This window comes from Nicotiana tabacum, chromosome 23, assembly GCF_000715075.1.
Source record: "Nicotiana tabacum cultivar K326 chromosome 23, ASM71507v2, whole genome shotgun sequence".
Classification (NCBI taxonomy): Eukaryota; Viridiplantae; Streptophyta; class Magnoliopsida; order Solanales; family Solanaceae; genus Nicotiana; species Nicotiana tabacum.
The window spans coordinates 12,822,399-12,845,594 of NC_134102.1; positions in this window are offsets into that span (position 1 = coordinate 12,822,399).

Consider the following 23,196-nt stretch of genomic DNA (forward strand, 5'->3'; position numbering starts at 1 on the left):
GATAAAAAATTAAAAGTTTAAGTTCAAATAGTAACCGAATATCGAATTACGTGCAAACGACCCCGAAATAGAATTTTGATAATTCCAACAGCTCCGTAGTGGAATTAGGCTTGAAATGCCGAAAGTTAAAATTTTGTGAAGTTTGAACGAGGGGTTGACTTTTTGATATCGAGGTCGGAATCCGATTCTGGAAATTGGAATAGGCCTGTTATGTCATTTATGACATGTGTGCAAAATTTGAAGTCATTCCGAATTGATTTGACGTGTTTCGGCACAAGATATAGAATTTGAAAGTTCAAAGTTCATAGATTTTGATTTGAGGTGCGATTCGTCGTTTTGATATTGTTTGATGTGGTTTGAAGTCTCGACTAAGTTCGTATGGTATTTTGGGACATGTTGGAATAATTGGTTAAGGTCCCGAGGGTCTCGACTGGATTTCGGAAGGTAAACGGAATAGATTTCGGACAAAGAGTGCTAGAAATTTTCGCCAGAAATTTCTGGTGCGTGGAGCCAATTTTGGAAGCTTATATCTCGCATTTTATAACGAATTAGAAAATTTGCAAAACATGAAAGTTGTAGTTGTTTCATTCTAGTTTTCGAAAAGTTAAACCATTCATTATTTGGACATTTGTACATAAATTTATGACGGATTGAATAAAGGCTAGTAGAGCAGTTTCGCCAGAAATTTCTGATGCGTGGAGCCGACTTTGGAAGCTTATATCTCGACATTTATAAGGATTTGGAAAAGTTTCAAAACATGAAAGTTTTAGTTGTTTGATTCTAGTTTTCAGAAAGTTAAACCATTCATCATTTGGACATTTGTACATAAAGTTATGATCGATTGAAGGAAAGTTGGTAGATCAGTTTCTCCTGGACTTTTAGTGACGGAAAATGGACTTTTAGTGACAGATGGGCAGCAACTTAAGGACCACAAATGGTCATTTCCTTCATTTCGTTTTGGATTTTTGGAGCACGGTTCTTGGGCGATTTTTGGGCGATTTTCACGGGAAAATATTGGGGTAAGTGTTTCTTATCCTATATTGTTTATATTTCATGATTCCATACTCATTTACATCATGAATCCGTAAATTTATGGAAGAAAAATCAAGATTTTTGCAAAATCTTTCAAAAACAAAAATTTATGATTTGGAGGTCGAGTTGTTATCGGAATTTGATAAAATTGATATGGGTGGACTCGTAATTGAATGGGATGTCGGATTTTGTAAGTTTCGCCGGATTCTGATATATGGACCCCACGGGCAAATTTTGAGCTAATTTCGAATTTTATTGAAAAATGTAATATTTTCTTATGAAATTGATTACTATAATTTTTGTTGACTATATCGAATTAATTATGACTAGATACGAGTCGATCAGAGTCGGAAAAATCGAGAAAAAATATAATACTTGGTTAAATTAGAGCAAGTCGAGGTAAGTGACTTGTCTAACCTTGTGTGGGAGAAATTCCCCTAGGATTGATAATTGTAATGTGTGAAAAGTCGTGTACACGAGGTGACGAGTGTGTACACGGGCTAAATGTGAAAGATTATGTTTTAAATTTTGTAGATCACTGTTGCGCATTAATTAAATTATTTTATTTTGTTATATTCTTCATTATTGATTTAATGTTTATATTTTAAAATTTACTTGACCTTTTCCTGCTAATTGTTTTATCTGTTTAGTTGAAACTTGGTTTCTTTTATTCTGTGCATTATTTGAAGGTTGATTTTTTTTAAATTAAATATTATTAATATGAAGTATTTGACATTTTTAAACTTGATATTGAAGCAACGTATTAAATATTTTAAAATATTATTTTCCTGAATTATTTACTCCTGAATATTTTTGTAAGATTTTCGTACTCACTGTGATGGAGCAATGAGCTCTTTATTGTGAAAAAATATTATTGATGATTTATTTTGGCATGAGCCGTGAGCTCTTTATTGTAGAAATATTGTTGTTGAATTATTTTGGCAAGTTAAATTATTTGAGCACTTGAAGTGCAAATTGTGATATATTGTGATATTGATACGCATGCGGTGGTATAAGGTCTGGGTAATAAATCGCATGCGGTGAGATAAGGGTGGCTTGATACGCGTGGCTAGTAGGGGGAACTACTAGAAGTCATGCGGTGTGATAAGGATGGCTAAAACGCGGGATGCTATTTCGGAAAAAATATTTTCTTTCAAATAAATTGTGAAGGCTCCTGCGGTAAGATAAGAAAATGAGATATTGTGAATTTATTTATGATTTGGGACTACGAGGCGGTACCTCGTTAGTGCCCTTGTTGATATTGATTTATGGCCATAGTTGCCTTCGATTAATTATTGTGATTTTCATAAAGTTGAAAGAAATTCTGTTTTGATTCCACGAGATATTATTTGTAATTATTTGGTGTCATTTAAATGTGACATACTATTTGATTCATTTCCATAGTCATTTTATCTTATTAAATTGTTTAAATATTTTTTCATGTCATTATTTATTCTCCAGTAGGGCCTGACCTGACCTCGTCACTACTCTACTGAGGTTAGGCTTGGCACTTACTGGGTACCGCTGTGGTGTACTCATACTACGCTTCTGCACATCTTTTTGTGCAGATCCAGGTACATCTTACCAGTCTAAACGTCAGTGAGTTACCTGCGCACAGAGACTTCGAGGTATATTTGCCAGCGTCCGCAAACTCCGGAGTCCCCTTCTATTATTTTATGTTGCTTTCCTTATTTTTCTTTAGACCTTGATATATAGAAACATTGAGAATAAATTTTTAAAAGCTTGTGACTTATTTCTACTAGGTTTTGGGAGTTGTAATTATTTGAATTGTAATTTATTTATTTCATATATTTATTATTATTCTGCATTGATAGGCTTACCTAGTCTTAGAGACTAGGTGCCATCACGACCTCCTACAGAGGAAATTTGGGGTTGTGACAAGTTGGTATCAGAGTCAGGTTCATAGGTGTTATGAGTCACAAGCAGGTTTAGTAGAGTCTTGCGGATCGGTATGAAGACATCTGTACTTATCTTCGAGAGGCTATGGAACTGTTAGGAAATATTCACTTCTTTGATTCCTTATCGTGCGCCTTTGTTGATTTCAAAGTTCTAAACAATTGTCTTTCTATTCTCTCACAGATGGTGAGGACACGCACAACTGGATCTGATGATCAGACACCCGCGCCCCTATTGGAGCCGTAAGAGGCCGGGGTCGGGGCCGAGGTCGGGGTAGAGGCCGAGGAAGACCACGTGGTGCAGCCAGAGCACCTGCACGAGCTGCTGCACCAGAGCCACCAGTAGCTCCAGTTGGAGAGCAGGCACCTGAGACGCCTGTTACTACTCCTGTACTTCAGGAGACTCTTGCCAGTTTTTGAGCATGTTTGGCACTCTAGCTCAGGCAGGGTTAATTCCACTTGCTCCTGCCACATCTTAAGCAGAGGGAGGAGCACAGACTCCTGCCGCCCGTACTCCAGAACCACGGGCCCAGGTTGACCATGCCCCATATGTTATACCAGTGCAGCCAGTTGTCCCAGTTCGGCCTAAGATTAGGACAACAGTTTCAGAGGGGGAGCAGCTCATGCTCGAGAGGTATAAGAAGTACCACCCTCCCACTTTCAGCGGTTTAGCTTCAGAGGATGCTTAGGGTTTTCTGGAGGAATGTCACCGTATCCTTCGTACTATGGGTATTTTGGATTCCAGTGGGGTTTCTTTCACGGCATTCCAGTTTAGAGGAGCAGCTTACCAGTGGTGGCGGGCATATGAGTTGGATAGTCCCGCTGAGGCATCTTCACTCACTTGGACTCAATTTTCAGATATGTTCTTAAGAGAGTATGTTCCTCAGAGTCTTGGAGATGCATGGCGCACAGAGTTTGAGCAGCTGCGCCAGGGTTCTATGACCGTGTCAGAATATGCGGTCCGATTTAGTGATTTGGCTAGGCATGCACCAGCCTTAGTTGCTACTGTTCGAGAGCGGGTTCGCAGATTTATTGAGGGTCTCCACCCTAGTATCTGATACAGTATGGCCAGAGAGCTAGAAATGGATATAACATACCAACAGGTGGTGTCAATTGCTAGGAGATTGGAAGGTATGCGGACTCGGGATAGGGAAGAGAGAGAAGCTAAGAGGCCTCGAGATTCTGGCACATATAATAATTCTCGTGCCCCAGTTGCAGCCCGTCATGGTAGAGGTTATATGAGCCATCCTATTCATTCAGCACTTCCAGCTTCCAGTGGTATTCCGACTACTCCCAGACCTCAGGTTCCATATTATACACCGCCAGTGTCTTCTGTACCTCCTGTATGGGGTGCTTTCAGCGGGCAGTCTAGTCGATCAGGCCCGAGCCAGTCCCAGCTATGGGTGTTTAACGGGCGGGCTGGACACAAAAAAACCAGCCCGTCCGTTTAACGTTGTGGGCTGTTAGCGGGCTGTACTTTTTCGGAGTTTTTTTGTCCATCCGGGTTCGGGCTGTTAGCGGGCCGTGCAATTTATTTTTTTTAAAGTAAATTTTGTTTTTCTTATTCAATGTTATTGATACTTAAGTGTTTGCAAACTTTTAAGGCTTAGAATTAAACTTTGAAGTTTAAAGTTTTAAATTTGAAATTTGAATTTTATAATTTTAAAATTGAAATTTGAAAGTAAGTGGCTACAAAAATTATTTAATAAGACCAATAGGCAATATGTAAGGATCAAGCTCCGAAGACTTTCATTTGATATTTTTATTGAATAATATATAATACTTCAAATTAAGTTGCAAGTTCTTTTTTGATTTTGTTATTTTTGAACTTGCAAATTAAAAGTTTACAATAATTATAAAAAGAAAAAAGAAAAGGAATAGTACATCACATGCTTTGCATCATTTTTGTAAGTTCATCCATGTCAACATGAGGTTCTTGATTTCCGACATTGGTTGAATCAGAATCATAAACCATTATATCTCCAATTTCTTGGTCCTCCGCTTCATCTACCTCATCACGCCCTTGATTTCGTCATTCGAATCTTATCCAATCTCTGAATCACACTAGAATTTCCAAAGCGTTGCTACCCAATGAATGACGGGTATCTCCTAGTTGCTGCCTTGCTTGGCTAAATGCGCTCTCTGATGCGACTGTTGAAATCGACACATTTAGCACGTCTCGAGCCATGGCCGAAAGAACATGAAATTGATTTGAGTTGCTCCTCCACCAACTAAGTGGTAGAAATTCCTTTGTGCGGGGCTCTGCTGACTTTTGCAAGTAGAATTGAAGTTCATCAATATTCCTGGTACTGGTTTGTTGATGCTCCCATAGTGTAGACCAATCAAATAATCTTCAACACCATCATTATCATCCAAAGCACTAGTCCCAGATGTTGAAACTGAACTTGAAGGAATATTTGTATCTACAACAGAAGAAGCATCAACAATGTTAGCTTAATAATTATATAATGTTTCTAAATGTTTGTGTAGATCAGAAATACAAGTGTCAATATCAGGAGTTTCAGTTGGTCCAATATCCATATAAGAATATAAAGCAGTGATTAATTGGCGACAAGTGGCCATTTTTATAGAAGGATTTAAAATAGCATCAATTAGGTAAGTAGGGGGAATTGGGTAGAAATATTTTTTAAACTTATCTAGCATAGATTCAATAATAGAAGTATATCCTTCTTTCTTCTTCAAATTATGTAGTAAAAGAGAAATTTCAGCAATATGAACTAAACTATTTGCAATAGTAGGATAATTTGCAATATTTGAATTTGACCGTTGGCAACGGTCCAAAAACAAAAACGTTAAAAACGGACTGAACCGGGCTGTAGCCCGTTAAAAACCCGTTAACGGGTTAACAGGCTTAACGGGTTCCGGTGCACCGGTATCAAAAAACTGTTCGTTTGAAACCCGCTCCCCTCCCAACCCGTCCCAGCCCGCCCCCACGCTACAGTACCAGGCTGACCCGGGCTGAACCGGGTTGTAAATGGGTCATGTCGATCAGGCCCGAGCTAGTCCCAGCAGCCACGTCCTCCGAGGGCTTGTTTTGAGTGTGGTGACACTCGTCATATCATGAGGGATTGCCCCATACTTAGGAGGGGTGCACCTCCACGGATTTCTCAGGCCCTACCTATTCCACAGGGTCCTCAGGCTTCTCAGGCCATAATTATTGCTCCAGTTGCCACTCCACCTGCGCATCCAGCTAGAGGTGAAGGTCGGGCAGGTAAAGGTCGCCCTAGAGGGGGAGGCCAACCCAGATATTATGCCCTTCCTGCTAGGACAGATGTTGTTGCATCCGATTCTGTTATCATAGGTATTATTCCGGTCTGTCATAGAGATGCGTCAGTCTTATTTGATCTAGGCTCCACTTATTCTTATGTGTCATCTTATTTTGCCCTATATTTGGGCGTATCACGTGATTCCTTGAGTCCTTCTATTTATGTATCTACACCCGTGGGTGAATCTATTATTGTGGACCGTGTGTATCAGCCGTGTTTAATTGTTATCAGTAGTTTTGAGACCAGAGCTGATTTATTATTTCTCAGTATGGTGGATTTTGATATTATTTTGGGCATGGACTGGTTGTCGCCCTATCACGCTATTCTTGATTATTACGCCAAGACGGTGACGTTGGCTATGCCAGGTCTACCGCAGCTAGAGTGGAGAGGTACCTCAGATCATGTTCCTAGTAGGGTTATTTCATTTCTTAAAGCTCAACGAATGGTTGAGAAGGGGTGTGATGCGTATCTGGCTTATATGAAAGATGTTAGTATTGATACTCCTACTGTAGAGTCAGTTCCTGTAGTAAGAGATTTTCCTGATGTATTTCCAGCGGATCTTCCGGGTATGCCACCCGACAGGGATGTTGACTTTGGCATTGATTTGTTACCGGGCACTCAACCCATTTCTATTCCACGATACCGTATGACCCCAACAGAGTTGAAAGAATTAAAAGAACAGTTACAGGAGTTGCTTGATAAGAGTTTCATTCGGCCCAGTGTATCGCCTTGGGGTGCTCCTGTCTTATTTGTAAAGAAGAAGGATGGTTCTATGCGGATGTGTATTGATTACCGCAAGCTGAACAAGGTTACCGTGAAGAACATGTATCCATTGCCACGTATTGATGACCTATTTGATCAGCTTCAGGGTGCCAGAGTATTCTCTAAGATCGACTTACGTTCAGGTTATCATCAATTGAAGATTCGGGGGCCAGATATCCTGAAGACTACTTTCAGGACTCGGTACGGTCATTTCGAGTTCCTTGTGATGTCTTTTGGGCTGACGAATGCCCCAACAGCATTTATGCACTTAATGAATAGTGTATTTCAGCCCTATCTTGATTCCTTCATCATTGTGTTTATTGACGACATTCTGGTGTATTCCTGGAGTCGGGAAGATCATGAACAACACCTGAGGACTGTGCTTCAGATTTTGAGAGAAAGGAAGTTATATGCAAAATTTTCAAAGTGTGAATTCTGGCTTGATTCAGTGGGATTTTTGGGTCATATAGTTTCGTGCGAGGGGATCAAGGTAGATCCAAAGAAGATTGAAGCAGTGCAGAGTTGGTCTAGACCGTCCTCAGTTACGAAAATATGGAGTTTCCTTGGTTTGGCTGGGTATTATCGCCGATTTGCAAAGGGTTTCTCTTCTATTGCTGCATCTATGACCAAATTGACCCAGAAGGGTGCTCCGTTCAGGTGGACTGAGGAATGTGAGGAGAGCTTCCAAAAGCTCAAGACATCTTTGACTACAACCCCAGTATTGGTATTACCTACAGGTATGGGATCTTATACTGTGTATTATGACGCGTCGCGTATTGGTCTCGGCGCAGTGTTGATGCAAGACGGTAGGGTGATTGCCTACGCGTCTAGACAATTAAAGGTGCATGAGAAGAATTATCCTGTACATGACCTGGAGTTAGCAGGTATTGTTCATGCCTTAAAATTTTGGCGGCATTATTTGTACGGTGTCCATTGTGAAATCTACGCCGATCATTGGAGTCTACAACATCTGTTTAAACAGAAGGATCTTAATTTGCGGCAGCGTAGATGGTTGGAGTTGCTTAAGGATTATGATATCACCATTCTCTATCATCCTGGGAAGGCCAATGTGGTGGCCGATGCCTTGAGTCGTAAGGCAGAGAGTTTGGGCAGCTTAGCATATTTACCGGGTAGCAGAGAGGCCTTTAGCCTTGGATGTTCAGGCCTTGCCTAACCAGTTTGTTAGACTGGATATTTCCGAGTCGAGTCGAGTTTTGGCTTGTGTGGTTTCTCAGTCTTCTCTTTATGATCGTATCAGGGAACGTCAGTATGATGACCCCCATCTGTTTGTCCTTAAGGATACAGTTCGGCACGGTGATGCCAAAGAAGTTACTATTGGAGATGACGATGTATTACGGATGCAGGGAAGGCTATGTGTGCCTAATGTGGACGGTTTGCGTGAGTTGATTCTCCAGGAGGCTCACAGTTTATGGTATTCCATTCATCCGAGTGTTGCAAATATGTATCAAGACTTGAGACAACACTATTGGTGGAGGCGGATGAAGAAAGACATAGTGGGGTATGTATCTCAGTGTCTAAATTGTCAACAGGTGAAATATGAGCATCATCGATCGGGTGGATTACTTCAGAAGTTAGAGATTCCAGAATGGAAATGGGAGCGGATCACTATGGATTTCGTTGTTGGGCTCCCACGGACTCAACGAAAGTTTGATGCAGTTTGGGTGATTGTGGATAGGCTGACCAAATCAGCTCATTTTATTCGTGTGATTACTACTTACTCTTCAGAGCAGCTGGCTCGGGTATATATTCGCGAGATTGTCAGACTTCACAGTGTACCGGTATCTATCATCTCTGACCGAGGTACACAGTTTACCTCATGGTTTTGGATGGCAGTACAGCATGAGTTGGGTACTCGGGTAGAGTTGAGTACATCATTTCACCCTCAGACGGACGGGCAGTCCGAACACACTATTCATATACTGGAGGATATGCTTCGTGCGTGTGTGATGGATTTTGGGGGTGCTTGGGATCAATTCTTACCACTTGCGGAGTTTGCTTACAACAACAGTTACCAGTCAAGCATTCAGATGGCTCCGTATGAGGCTTTATATGGTAGGCGGTGCCGGTCTCCAGTGGGTTGGTTCGAACCGGGCGAGGCTAGACTATTGGGTACAAACTTGGTTCAGGATGCCTTGGAAAAGGTTAAGTTGATTCAGGATCGACTTCGTACAGCCCAATCTAGACAGAAGAGTTATGCGGATCGGAAGGTTCGTAGTGTTGCATTCATGGTTGGTGAGTAGGTATTGCTCCGGGTTTCGCCTATGAAGGGTGTGATGAGGTGCGGGAAGAAGGGCAAGTTGAGCCCTAGGTATATTGGGCCTTTTGAGATTTTTGAAAGGGTTGGAGAGGTGGCTTACGGACTTGCACTACCACCTAGTCTCTCTGCAGTTCATCCGGTATTCCATGTTTCCATGCTTCGGAAATATCACGGCGATCCGTCTCATGTGTTAGACTTCAGTTCAGTTCAGTTGGACAAGGATCTATCTTATGTTGAGGAACTAGTGGCCATTTTGGATAGGCAGGTTCGAAAGCTGAGGTCAAAGAACATTGCTTCCGTGAAGGTTCATTGGAGGGATCATCTGGTCGAGGAGGCGACTTGGGAGACCGAGCATGATATACGCAGCCGTTATCCACACTTATTCACCAGCTTAGGTACTTTTTCTAACTCCGTTCGAGGACGAACGTTTGTTTTAGAGGTGGAGAATGTGATGACCCAAAATGTCATCTTTAAATTTAATGATTTATTCTGTGTTCTAAGACCTCAAAAAGCACTATTTATCATTCCTCGACTTGCGTGCACAGTCCATAAAATTTTCTTAAAAGTTTTTATGTGAAAAATGGATTAAAATATGAATTAGAGCTTTAAAACTCAATTGAGTTGACTTTGGTCAATATTTTGAGCAAACGGATTCGGATCAGTGTTTTAACAGTTTTGGTAGGTCCGTATCGTGAATTGGGACTTGGGCGTATGCCTGGAATCAAATTCCGAGGTCCCTAGCCCGAGATATGGAATTTTGATGAAAAATTTAAAAGTTTATGTTCAAATAGTGACCGGATGTCAAATTATGTGCAAATGACCCTAAAATAGAATTTTGATAATTTTAACAGCTCCGTATGGTGATTTTGGACTTAGGAGCGTGATTGGAATTTTAATTGGAAGTCCGTAGTGGAATTAGGCTTGAAATGCCGAAAGTTGAAATTTTGGGAAGTTTGACCGGGGGGTTGACCTTTTGATATCAAGGTCAGAATCCGATTCTGTAAATTGGAATAGGTGTGTTATGTCATTTATAACTTGTGTGCAAAATTTGAAGTCATTCCGAGTTGATTTGATGTGTTTCGGCACAAGATATAAAATTTAAAAGTTCAAAGTTCATAGATTTTGATTTGAGGTGTGATTCGTCGTTTTGATATTGTTTGATGTGGTTTGAAGCATCGACTAAATTCGAATGGTATTTTGGGACATGTTGGAATAATTGGTTAAGGTCCCGAGGGTCTCGAGTGGATTTCGGAAGGTAAACGGAATGGATTTCGGACAAAGAGTGCTGGAAATTTTCGCCAGACATTTCTGGTACGTGGAGCCAACTTTGGAAGCTTATATCTCGCATTTTATAAGGAATCAGAATATTTGCGAAACATGAAAGTTGTAGTTGTTTGATTTTAGTTTCCAGAAAGTTAAACCATTCATTATTTGGACATTTGTACAGAAAGTTATGATGGATTGAATAAAGGCTGGTAGAGCAGTTTCGCCAGAAATTTCTGATGCATGGAGTCGACTTTGGAAGCTTATATCTCGAAATTTATAATAATTCGGAAAATTTTTAAAACATGAAAGTTGTAGTCGTTTGATTCTAGTTTTTAGAAAGTTAAACCATTCATCATTTGGACATTTGTACATAAAGTTATGGTCAATTGAAGGAAGGCTCGTAGAGCAATTTCTGGTGGACTTTTAGTGACGGAAAATGAACTTTTAGTGACGGAAAATGAACTTTTAGTGATGGATGGGCAGAAACTTAAGGACCAAAAAGGGTCATTTCCTTCATTTCGTTTTGGATTTTTGGAGTACGGTTCTTGGGCGATTTTTGGGCGATTTTCACGGGAATACATTGGGGTAAGTATTCCCTATTCTATATTATTTATATTTCATGATTCCATACTAATTTACATCATGAGTCCGTAAATTTATGGAAGAAAAATCAAGATTTTTGCAAAATCTTTGAAAAACAAAAATTTAAGATTTGGAGGTTGAGTTGTTATCGGAATTTGATAAAATTGATATGGGTGGACTCGTAATTGAATGGGATGTCAGATTTTGTAAGTTTCGCCGGATTCCGATATGTGGGCCCCACGGGCAAATTTTGAGCTAATTTCGGATTTTATTGAAAAATGCAATATTTTCTTATGAAATTGATTACTATAATTTTTGTTGATACGAGTCGATCGGAGTCAGAAAAATCGAGAAAAAAGCATAATACTTGGTTAAATTAGAGTAAGTCGAGGTAAGTAACTTGTCTAACCTTGTGTGGGGAAACTTCCCCTAGGATTGATAATTGTAATGTATGAAAAGTCGTGTACACGAGGTGACAAGTGTGTACACAGGCTAAAGATGAAAGATTATGTTTTAAATTGTGTAGATCACTGTTGCGCATTAATTAAATTATTTTATTTTGTTATATTCTTCATTATTGATTTAATGTTTATATTTTTAAATTTGCTTGACCTTTTCGTACTAATTGTTTTATCTGTTTAGTTGGAACTTGGTTTCTTTTATTCTGTGCATTATTTGAAGGTTGATTTTTTTAAATTAAATATTATTAATTTGAAGTATTTGACATTTTTAAACTTGATATTGAAGCAACGTATTAAAGATTTTGAAATATTATTTTCCTGAATTATTTACTCATGAATATTTTTGTAAGATTTTCATACTCACTGTGATGGAGCAGTGAGCTCTTTATTGTGAAAAAAATATTATTGATGATTTATTTTGGCATGAGCCGTGAGCTCTTTATTGTAAAAAAATATTGTTGTTGAATTATTTTGACAAGTTAAATTATTTGAGCACTTGAGGTGCAAATTGTGATATATTATGATATTGATAAGCATACGGTGGTATAAAGTCTGGGTATTGAAACGCATGCGGTGAGATAAGGGTGGCTTGATACGCGTGGCTAGTAGAGGAAAATACTAGAAGTCATGCGGTGTGATAAGGATGGCTAAAATGCGGGATGCTATTTCGAGAAAAATATTTTTATTCAAATAAATTTGGAAGGCTCCCGCGGTGAGATAAGGAAATAAAATATTGTGAATTTATTTATGATTTGGGACTACGAGGCGGTACCTCGGTAGTGTCTTTATTGATATTGATTTATGGCCATAGTTGCCTTCGATTAATTGTTGTGATTTTCATTAAGTTGAAAGGAATTCTATTTTGATTCCACGAGATATTATTTGTAATTATTTGGTGTCATTTAAATGTGACATACTATTTGATTCATTTCCATAGTCATTTTATCTTATTAAATTGTTTAAATATTTTTTCATGTCATTATTTATTCTCTAGTAGGGCCTGACCTGACCTCGTCACTACTCTACTGAGGTTAGGCTTGGCACTTACAGGGTACCGCTATGGTGTACTCATACTATGCTTCTGCATATCTTTTTGTGCAGATCCAGGTACATCTTACCAGTCTAGACGTCAGTGAGTTACCTGCGCACGGAGACTTCGAGGTATATCTGCCAGCGTCCGCAGACTCCGGAGTCCTCTTCTATCATTTTATGTTGCTTTCCTTATTTTTCTTTAGACCTTGATACATAGAAACATTGAGAATAAATTTTTAGAAGCTTGTGACTTATTTCTATCGGGTTTTGGGAGTTGTAATTATTTAAATTATAGTTTATTTATTTCAGATATTTATGATTATTCCGCATTAATAGGATTACCTAGTCTTAGAGACTAGGTGCCATCACGACCTCTTACGGAGGAAATTTGGGGTCGTGACATTTTCCTCCACTGGGTCCACTCCCACCTTGTCCCGAATAACTTCATTCCTAATTCTATCTAACCTAGTATGCCTACACATCCATCTTAACATCCTAATTTCACCTACTTTCATCTGCTGGACATGGGAGTTCTTGACTGGCCAACACTCTGCCCCATACAACATAGTCGGTCTAACAACTACCTTGTAGAACTTACATTTAAGTCTCAAATGCACATTCTTATCACACAAGACACCGAAAGCGAGCCTCCACTTCATCCACCCTGCTCCGATACGATGTGTGACATCCTCATCAATCTCCCCATCCTTCTGAATTATATACCCAAGATACTTGAAACTCTCTCTCCTGGGAATGACTTGCGTATCAAGCCTCACATTCCTCGTCCGCTTCCTTGGTAACACCGCTGAACTTGCACTCCAAGTATTCTATCTTGGTCCTGCTCAACTTGAAACCTTTAGACTCAAGGGTATGTCTTCAGAACTCTAGCCTCTCGTTAACACCACCTCGTGTCTTATCAATCAGAATTATGTCATCTGCAAATAACATGCACCAAGGCACTTCCCCTTGAATGTGTTACGTCAATGCGTCCATTGCTAAGAAAAACAAAAACGGGCTATGTGTTGACCCCTGATACTACCCCATATCAACTGGAAAGTATTCATAGTCTCCTCCTACTGCCCTACCCGTGTCTTCGCTCCATCATACATGTCCTGAATCACTCTAATATACGTTACAGGCACTCCCTTAGCCTCCAAACATCTTCATAGATCCTCTCTTGGGACTTTGTCATACGCTTTCTCTAGGTCAATGAACACCATATGCAAGTCCTTCTTCATCGCCCTATACTGCTCCACCAATCTCCTCACCAGGTGAATGGCTTCAGTAGTCGATCGTCCAGGCATAAAACCTAACTGGTTCTCGAAAATAGACACACTCCTGCTTATCCTCCCTTCTATCACCCTCTCCCAAACTTTCATCATATGGCTTAACAATTTGATACCTCTATAGTTGTTACAGTTTTGGATATCCCCCTTGTTCTTGTACAATGGAATCATCATACTCTACCTCCATTATTCATGCATCTTCTTCGTCCTTAAAAATGATGTTAAACAACCTAGAGAGCTATTCCAAATCCGTCTTACTCACGCTCTTCCAGAATTCCACAGGGATCTCGTTTGGCCCGGTTGCTTTACACCTACTTATCCTGCGCATGGACCCTACAACCTCCCCAAGTCCCAATGCTCCTATCTCCCTCTTCATTCAAGAGTTTATGGAAGTAAGACTACCATCTCTGCCTAATTTGTTCCCCCTCCAACAGAACTCAACCCTCCTCGTCTTTGATGCACCTCACTTGGTCCAGATCACGGGCCTTTCTCTCTCTCACCTTCACCATCCTGTACAACTTCTTATCCTCGCCTTTGTCCCCAAGTTCTTCAAATAAACGACCAAACGCCTCGGTCTTAGCCGTAGTAACCGCTAACTTCGCCTCTTTCTTAGCCTTCTTATACTCCTCCATATTAGCCCTCTTCTCCCCCCTCATCTATGCTCTCTACTATAAACATCAAAATAGCTACTACATACTAATACGTATATATATATAATTACTTAGCAAGTCTTAGATTAAAATATTAAATTTAGAGCAAGCAAAAGACTCAAATTACATTCTTGTATTGTTTACCCGAAAAACGGATAAAGTTAAATTTGTACGTAGTTCTAAGGGTATGTAGTATAACTTGACACAAATCGTAAGAATGAATAGAAATATGAGTGTTGACTCTAGAGAATGAAAAATAAGCAAAGTTGGGAAAAAGATGATTTATAGATTAAATAAGATGAATCAATCTATGAAGCTAAAAAAAAGATAACTCTTCAATATATGAGTGTATGATATCTCAGTTATAATGTATGTAAAAACTTCCTCTCTACAGAAATAATAACCAACCCCTTTATAGTGGAGGGATCCTACTTTAGATACAATTAAAAATACATAGTGGGAGACCCATGATAAATCCGTTTTTCCATAATTTCTGCCAGGATTCTCTCTCTTAGTGCGGTTGCAATGGCTCTTGTCTATGTGCTCGATATCGACTCGAGCTCGATACCGACTCGAGCTCTCGATCTTGACTCGAGTTTGATTCTGATTTGGAGCCTTATATTAATTCAGGGACAGTGTTGGTCGGTCTCTGCCTCGTAAGCTCGATAACTTCATCATAGTTCGATTTGGATTCGAGCTCGATAATGATATCGAGCTCGACATTGATCGGTCCCTAGGGCTCGAAGCTTGATGACCTGACTTCGGACCTCAACCTGATCTTCGATCCAATACATTACCATTTCGACCAGTTCGTACGAAGGACTAACTGGTTTTGATCGTATACAGATAGTCCCCTCATTTCTTGGGAAGGATGTAGCGAGAAACGACATGATTTTTCAATGGTACGATTAGATATATACTGACGTTTGCATCGAGTCCGATCATGACGTGCGTGATAGTTGTCCCGTCGGTTCAGTTTACCTAGGCATTTAATGCATGTCAGACGATGGTCAGCCATTATCGAAATTGAACCGCCATTGCTATACCTATAAATAACCGCCTTTTTCACTTTTAATCACTTTTACATCTTCAAACTCTAAATTTTCTAACTTCTTTCTTACACCTTCTGAATTCATTCGCAAATATGTGATTCTTCTCTGCAAAATCTTTCTTCAAAAACACCAAATCTTTGTTACCTACTTCTATTCTCGATCTTTAAATCCAAAATTGGCGAAAATATCAAAAACCATTCCGCATAAAGAAAAATCTTCTTCTTCATAACCTGCTGCCGACAAAACACCGGTGGAGCCACGGCCTGAGGAATGCGTTCCTGGGGTGTGTGTTCTTACGTTTGATTTTAAGGTCGACAAAGGCTCGTCGGTTCCCGGCCGATGTGAGCCAGTATCGAGGTATATGTGTTTGATAACCGAGAGGCACCTCGGACAGCTAAAGAAAGATTGCAATTGGGAGAACAAAGAAATAGTAATCCCGTGTTCTGAAGAAGATATCACCACTTACGTGAAAGGGTTTTTAAGTTTGTATACTTACCCTTTTCATGTTAGGTCCCCTCGACCCTGTTATTATTGATTTCTGCCGTCAATACCAAATAACCCTAGGCCAGATCCATCCTTCTTTTTGGCGGATCGTTATTTTGATCCGTTACTTCGTGAAAAAAATCGAGGGGATACCTTTCACCCTCGACTATCTCATCCGATTGTACTGCCCTCGCCTCTTTCGAGGCGGGTTAATAAAACTTCAGCGTCGGGCTACCAAAGTTCTGTTCTTGAGTATAACGAGGATAGGGATCGAGGCTGGATGGGCAGGTTCGTTCGAGTAAAGACTTCGGACCTGATTCCGATTGAAAAGATGCCTTTTCCCGAGGAGTGGAACATGAAGCGTAAGTGTAATTTTACTGTTATCTCCTACTATTTAGCCCTTTCATTTATTTTCTCACCGATATCCCCCTTTTTGTGATGCAGCAGTTCCTTGGATGCCCGATGCAGTCCCCGATCTCAAGAACTGGGTAAGTGAACTAGCTTCGACTTTCACATATGCCGAGCGCTTGTGGCGTGATTTGTCAAAGGGCCGATGGGAGGCCAAAAATCATGGTGAGCCTCTTTATCGTATCTTTGGTAGTTCAAACGAGATGCTTTCCATATACTTAAATCAATATTCCTGTATGTAGGTGTGGGCAAAGATGTGGTTTTGAGGCCCACATCTATCGAGGAAGAAGCTTCGGCCTCTGATCCAAAGCCGGTGAAGGATAATAAGAGAAAAAGGGCCTCCGCTTCCAAAGATCCAAAACCGAAGGCGAGGATGGCTCGTAAGCCGAGGAAGAATACCATTCCTTTGACCGTAGAATTAGTTCTGCATCTAAGGATTGAAAACGAAGAAGAGGAAAATGGCGGGTCCGTGCTGGTGGCCCGAATGAAGAAAACCATCGATGCCCCAAAGGCAGCTGAATCGATAGTGATTTATAAAGCTCCGCCTCAGACTGAGGAGATATCGGAGGAAGGTTCGGAAAGAGTCCCCAAATCATTAGAGATCGATGATGCTTCCCACCGAAGTCAACAAACGGTGGGTATATCGGAAGGGGCCGGTCCTGAAGTTCTCCGAACTGAGGAGAATGCCCCAAGCGAGTCGCTTGGAGCAATAGTAATCAGAGACTCGCCCACTCTCCCTGCCTTTTCCGAACTGGCAATTCGAGAAGCCCAAGCTTTGGGGGCCCTCGAGATAAGTCGGTCTCATGAAGGGGAGGACCTCTTCTGTGATTTGTTTACTGGGGTCGAGGACGTTGTTGGCCCTAGTGATGTATCGGGCCTTTTCTGCGAAGTGCAGCAAGCTCTGAATCGGGTAAGCTTTAACTCTCTTCATTGATATTACTTTTATGTTTGCTATTCTTTTCTAACTTCTTTTCTTCTTTCTTCGCAGGTCGTGGCAGTTCATCAAGAAGCATGTTCTCGGTCTCGAGTTGAGCTGCGTCGGTTCGAGGCCGACCTCCGATGGGTTACGGAGGAGAGGAACGCCCTCAGACTTCTTTTCGGGCAAAGAGAAGGAGAAATCAAAGGCCTTCGAGCTGAGTTGGCCAAGGCTCATCAAGACCAGACCAACTTGACAGAGCAGGTAATGATAATATTAAGAAATCATGGGCTTGATTCAGGATTGGAGGCTAATATTTCGATCTCACAGCTGCAGCAGAAACTTGAGATGATCGGGCAACTTCGTGAGAAAGTTGATATAATAAGGGCGGAGACCATGGGATGGAAATATGGCATGGACCGTCTTGCTACAGAAAAGGAAATTATTCGGGCCCAATTGTCATCGACTGCATGCCAACTTCAAGGCATGAAGGAGAAGAGCTCGGTTCAAGCGAGAAGAATAGAGGAACTCGAGGCTCGGTTGGCCTCCGAACTTGCCAAGGCCAAATCTGATGCCGAAAAAGCAAAGTCCTATGCGGATGCATTAGTGGCCGTCTATCGGGCGGATGCTGAAGCTGCTCAGGTACAAGCAAGAGAGGCAGCTGAGACCGCCAACACTCGAGCATATTGGGTTGCTGAACTTGCTAAATGCCGATCTCGAAGGGAGACCCTCGAAGAGATCCATGCTTGAGGTTTCGATCTCACCGAAGAGATAAAAAGAGCTAAAGAGCTTGAAGTCGATGCTGAAGCCTTGGCTTCCGATGATGATGATGATGGTGATGATGATGATGGTGATGATGGGAGCAAAAGTGGGTCCGAGAGCGAGGAGGAGCCCGATGGAGAAGAGACTGCCCTCGTAGATAACCAAGAACTTAGCCCTTAGTTTTCATTTTGATTTTTTGTGCAGCGTCCTGTTCGGACATTATAAATATTCTTGTATATATAAAGATCTCTTCTTCTGACTCGCCTCTATTTTATTCTCTGCCTTGAGAAGATTTTGTTTCATTCATGCCTTATGAAGGTTTTCATAAGGCTTTAGGCAATTTGATCGAATTTGGATCTTGTAGCCTTTATAACCGAGTGAGTGCTTGCTCAAACTCGAAATAAGGTAGCCCATAGGCTTAATAATCGAGTTGAGTGATTGCTTTGAACTCGAAGTGACTTAGCCCGTAGGCTTATTAGTCAAGTAAGTGATTCAAACTCGAAGTAATGTAGCCCGTAGGCTTAATGGTCGAGTGAGTGTTTGCTCGAACTCGAAATAAGAGTAGCCCATAGGCTTAGTAGTCGAGTGAGTGATTCGAACTCGAAGTAATGTAGCCCGTAGGCTTAATGGTCGAGTAAGTGTTTGCTCGAACTCGAAATAAGAGTAGCCCGAAGATTTAGTAGTCGAGTGAGTGATTCGAACTCGAAGTAATGTAGCCCGTAGGCTTAATAGTCGAGTGAGTGTTTGCTCAAACTCGAAATAAGAGTAGCCCGTAGGCTTAGTAGTGGAGTGAGTGATTCGAACTCGAAGTAATGTAGCCCGTAGGTTTAATGGTTGAGTGAGTGATTGCTCAAACTCGAGATGACGTAGCCCGTAGGCTTATTAGTCGAGCGAGTGATTCGAACTCGAAGTAATGTAGCCCGTAGGCTTAATGGTCGAGTGAGTGATTTCTCAAACTCAAGATGATGTAGCCCGTAGGCTTATTAGTCGAGCGAGTGATTCGAACTCAAAGTAATATAGCCCATAGGCTTAATGGTCGAGTGAGTGATTGCTCAAACTCGAGATGATGTAGCCCGTAGGCTTATTAGTCGAGCGAGTGATTCGAACTCGAAGTAATGTAGCCCGTAGGCTTAATGGTCGAGTGAGTGTCCCCGATTTGTGGGGTAATCATCGGCCCTTGAGGCTTGAGCCTGTTTGCATAATAGATCATGAAATAGAGGACGAGTTGTGAGACACGAGATATGGGCAAATAAGTTTCTTTTTATGTTGTTATACATGTGTTTATATTTTGTACCAGGGATCGAGCAATCTTCATGAGCATGGTTCGTTTTGACCATTTGGCTCTTATAATTTTTCCTATCGGAACCCTGTTGTTATGAAGTAACTTTCTTGCATCGAACTTGATATATTTGAGGGTAATGCCCCACCAGTATTTGAGGTTGATTGTAAAGAGGCTTCGAATACTATTAAATCATTTTAAGTTAGCACGATCAATGGTTGCCTCAGTAAAAACCTTGCCGAAAAACCCATTTGGGATAAAACCGGTCTAGGGAAAAAAGAGTGCAATGCGTGCTTTCAGACCTATCCTTGTTCTTTGATTGAACTCTTGCAAGGTTAGTTTTGAAATATAAACAAACATGGGAGGGTTGTACCTTAGCAGTAGTATCGTTTTAGGTGTGACACGTTCCAATTGCTTGGTAGTTGTTTGCCGTTTATAATACCGAATTTGTAGGATCCTTACCGACGTTTTCGAGTACTTGATATGGTCCTTCCCAGTTCGGACCCAATTTTCCTTCGTTTGGATTTCGGGTGCTGAAGGTGACTTTTCTTAGCACTAAGTCCCCGATTTTAAAATGCCGAAGATTGGTTCTTCGATTATAGTATCTTTCGATCCGTTGCTTTTGGGTGGCCAATTGGACGAGAGCGGCTTCTCATTTTTCATCCAATAGTTCGAGGCTAGTATTCATAGCCTCGTGATTTGACTCTTCTGTTGTATATCGATACCTGGTACTGGGTTCCCCGACTTCGAATGGAATCAAGGCTTCGGAGCCATATACTAAGGAGAACAGGGTTGCCCCCGTACTGGATTTTGATGTTGTTCGATATGCCCAAAGAACTTCGGGTAGGATTTCTCTCCATTTTCCCTTAGCGTCGTTCAACCGTTTCTTTAGGTTTTGAATGATAGTCTTGTTCGTCGATTCGGCCTGTCTGTTCCCACTAGGGAAATATGGTGTCGATAATATCCTTTTTATTTTGTGGTCTTCGAGGAATTTTGTCACTTTTCTGCCGATAAATTGTTTCCCATTGTCACACACTATTTCGGCGGGTATCCCAAATCGACATACGATATGATCCCAGATGAAGTCTATAACCTCTTTCTCTCTCACTTTCTCGAACGCATGTGCTTCAACCCATTTAGAGAAATATTCAGTCATAAATAAAATGAACTTAGCTTTACCTGGGGCCGATGGCAGAGGGCCGATGATATCCATTCCCCATTTCATGAATGGCCATGGGGATAAGACTGAGTGAAGTTTCTCTCCAGGCTGATGGATCATCGGTGCAAACCTTTGACATTTGTCACATTTTCGAACAAACGCCTTTGCATCTTTGTCCATGTCGATCCAATAATAATGATTATTTTTCGGACTAATGAATCGGCACCAGAATAATTTCCACAAGTACCTTCGTGAATCTCACGTAGGATGTAGTTGGTGTCTCCTGGACCTAAACATACTGCCAATGGTCCATCGAATGTCCTTCGGTATAATGTTCCATCTGCAGTCAATGTGAATCGAGCAGCTTTGGTTCGCAGGGCCCTCTAATTTTTAGGGTCCGATGGGAGCTTTCCATTCTTTAAGTATTCAATATACTTATTCCTCCAATCACAGGTTAAGCTTGTAGAATTTATCTCGGCATGACCTTCTTCGATCACGAACCTCGAGAGTTGAACAATAGTCCCCGAGCTGTTCTCGTCTTCCTCGACCGATGATCCCAAATTTGCAAGTGCATCGGCCTCACTGTTTTGTTCTCGAGGTATATGCTGCAAAGTCCATTCTTTGAAACGGTGCAAAGTTACCTGTAGTTTGTCCAAATACATTTACATTCTATCCTCTCGAACTTCGAAGGTTTTGTTTACTTGATTTACCACCAGTAAAGAGTCACACTTGGCTTCAATGGCTACTGCTCCCAAGCTTTTAGCTAACTCGAGACCTGCAATCATGGCTTCATACTCGGCCTCGTTGTTAGTCAACCTAGTAGTTTTGATAGATTGCCTAATAGTGCTACCCGTAGGCGGCTTCAAGATGATGCCTAGCCCGGGCCCTTTTAGGTTCAAAGCCCCATCTGTGAAAAGTGTCCATACCCCCGATGATGTACCCGATTTCAACAATAGTTCTTTTTCGACTTCGGGTACGAGGGTTGGCGTGAAATCGGCCACAAAGTCCGCTAAAATTTGAGACTTGATGGTCGTCCGGGGTTAATATTCGATATCGTACCCACTGAGTTCGACGACCCATTTAGCCAATCGGCCTGATAGTTCAGGCTTGTGTAAAATATTACGAAGTAGGTAAGTGGTTAATGCGCATATGGGGTGACATTGAAAGTATGGTCTTAACTTTCTAGAGGCGCTTATTAGTGCAAGTGCCAATTTCTCTAAGTGCGGATATCTAGTTTCTGCTTCCCCTAAGGTTCGACTTACATAATAAATGGGAAATTGCATACCTTGCTCTTCTCGAACTAGGACACCACTTACCACGATTTTCGATACTGCCAAGTACAAGCAAAGTTTCTCGTCTGCCTTTGGAGTGTGCAGCAGTGGTGGACTCGATAGATATTGTTTCAATTTCTCTAATGCCTGTTGGAATTCTGAGGTCCAGGTGAAATCGTTCTTCTTTTTGAGTAGAGAGAAAAGTCTGTGACTTCGATCCGATGACCTTGAAATGAATCGGCCTAAGGCAGCAATCCGTCCCGCCAGCCTCTGCACGACTTTTACACTGTCCACGGCGGTGATGCCTTTGATGGCCTTGATTTTATCGGGGTTGATCTTGATCCCCCGATTCGATACCATGAAGCTAAGAAACTTGCCCGAACCGACCCCGAAAGCACATTTCTCGGGGTTGAGCTTCATGTTGTATTTCTTTAAAATCCCGATTGTTTCCTCCATTGATTTACCAATTTATTCCTCGAATATTTTATTTACTAGGCGTTGGTAAGTAGCTCCTGCATTTTTTTAGCCCGTAGGGCATTACATTATAACAATAGGTTCCATCCTTGGTGATGAACGAAGTCTTTTCTCGGTCCTTCGGATTCATTTGTTGATTGTACTCGGAATAGGCATCGAGAAAAGTAAGGATCTCGTGTCCGGTCGTGGCATCGATCATGCATTCGATGTTAGGTAGTGAAAAAGAATCTTTGGGGTACGCCTTGTTTAAATCCTTGTAATCTACACACATTCTAAGTTTGTTCCCCTTTTTTAGGGACTACAACTACGTTGGCTAGCCATTCGGGATATTTCACTTCCCGAATGGACCCTACTTTGAGAAGTTTAGTTACCTTATTCTTTATGAATGCGTGTTTTACCTCGGACTGGGTCTTCTCTTTTGCTTCACCGGTTTGAACCTAGGGTCCAGGCTTAGCCGATGTGTCGTTATATCCGGTGGGATCCCTGTTATGTCTAAATGGGACCAAACAAAATAATCTATGTTATCAACAAGAAATCAAATAAGCTTTTTCCTGAGTTCGGGGGTTAATCTCGTTCCCAGGTATACCTTTTGTTCGGGCAGATATTCGACTAGTACGACTTGCTCCAGTTCTTCGATCGTTGATTGGGTAGCATCGGAATCATCGGGGACCACGAAAGATCGAGGGATCCTTTGCTCGTCATCTTCGTCAATCTTCTGATCTTCTAGTTGGGTAGAAGTTGACGTCTGTGATTGCTATTTGGCATCTCGTTCCCCTTTTGAGTCCGACCCCTTTGTTGACGAAGGTGAGGATATCAGAATTGCTTCTTCGACGGCAAACA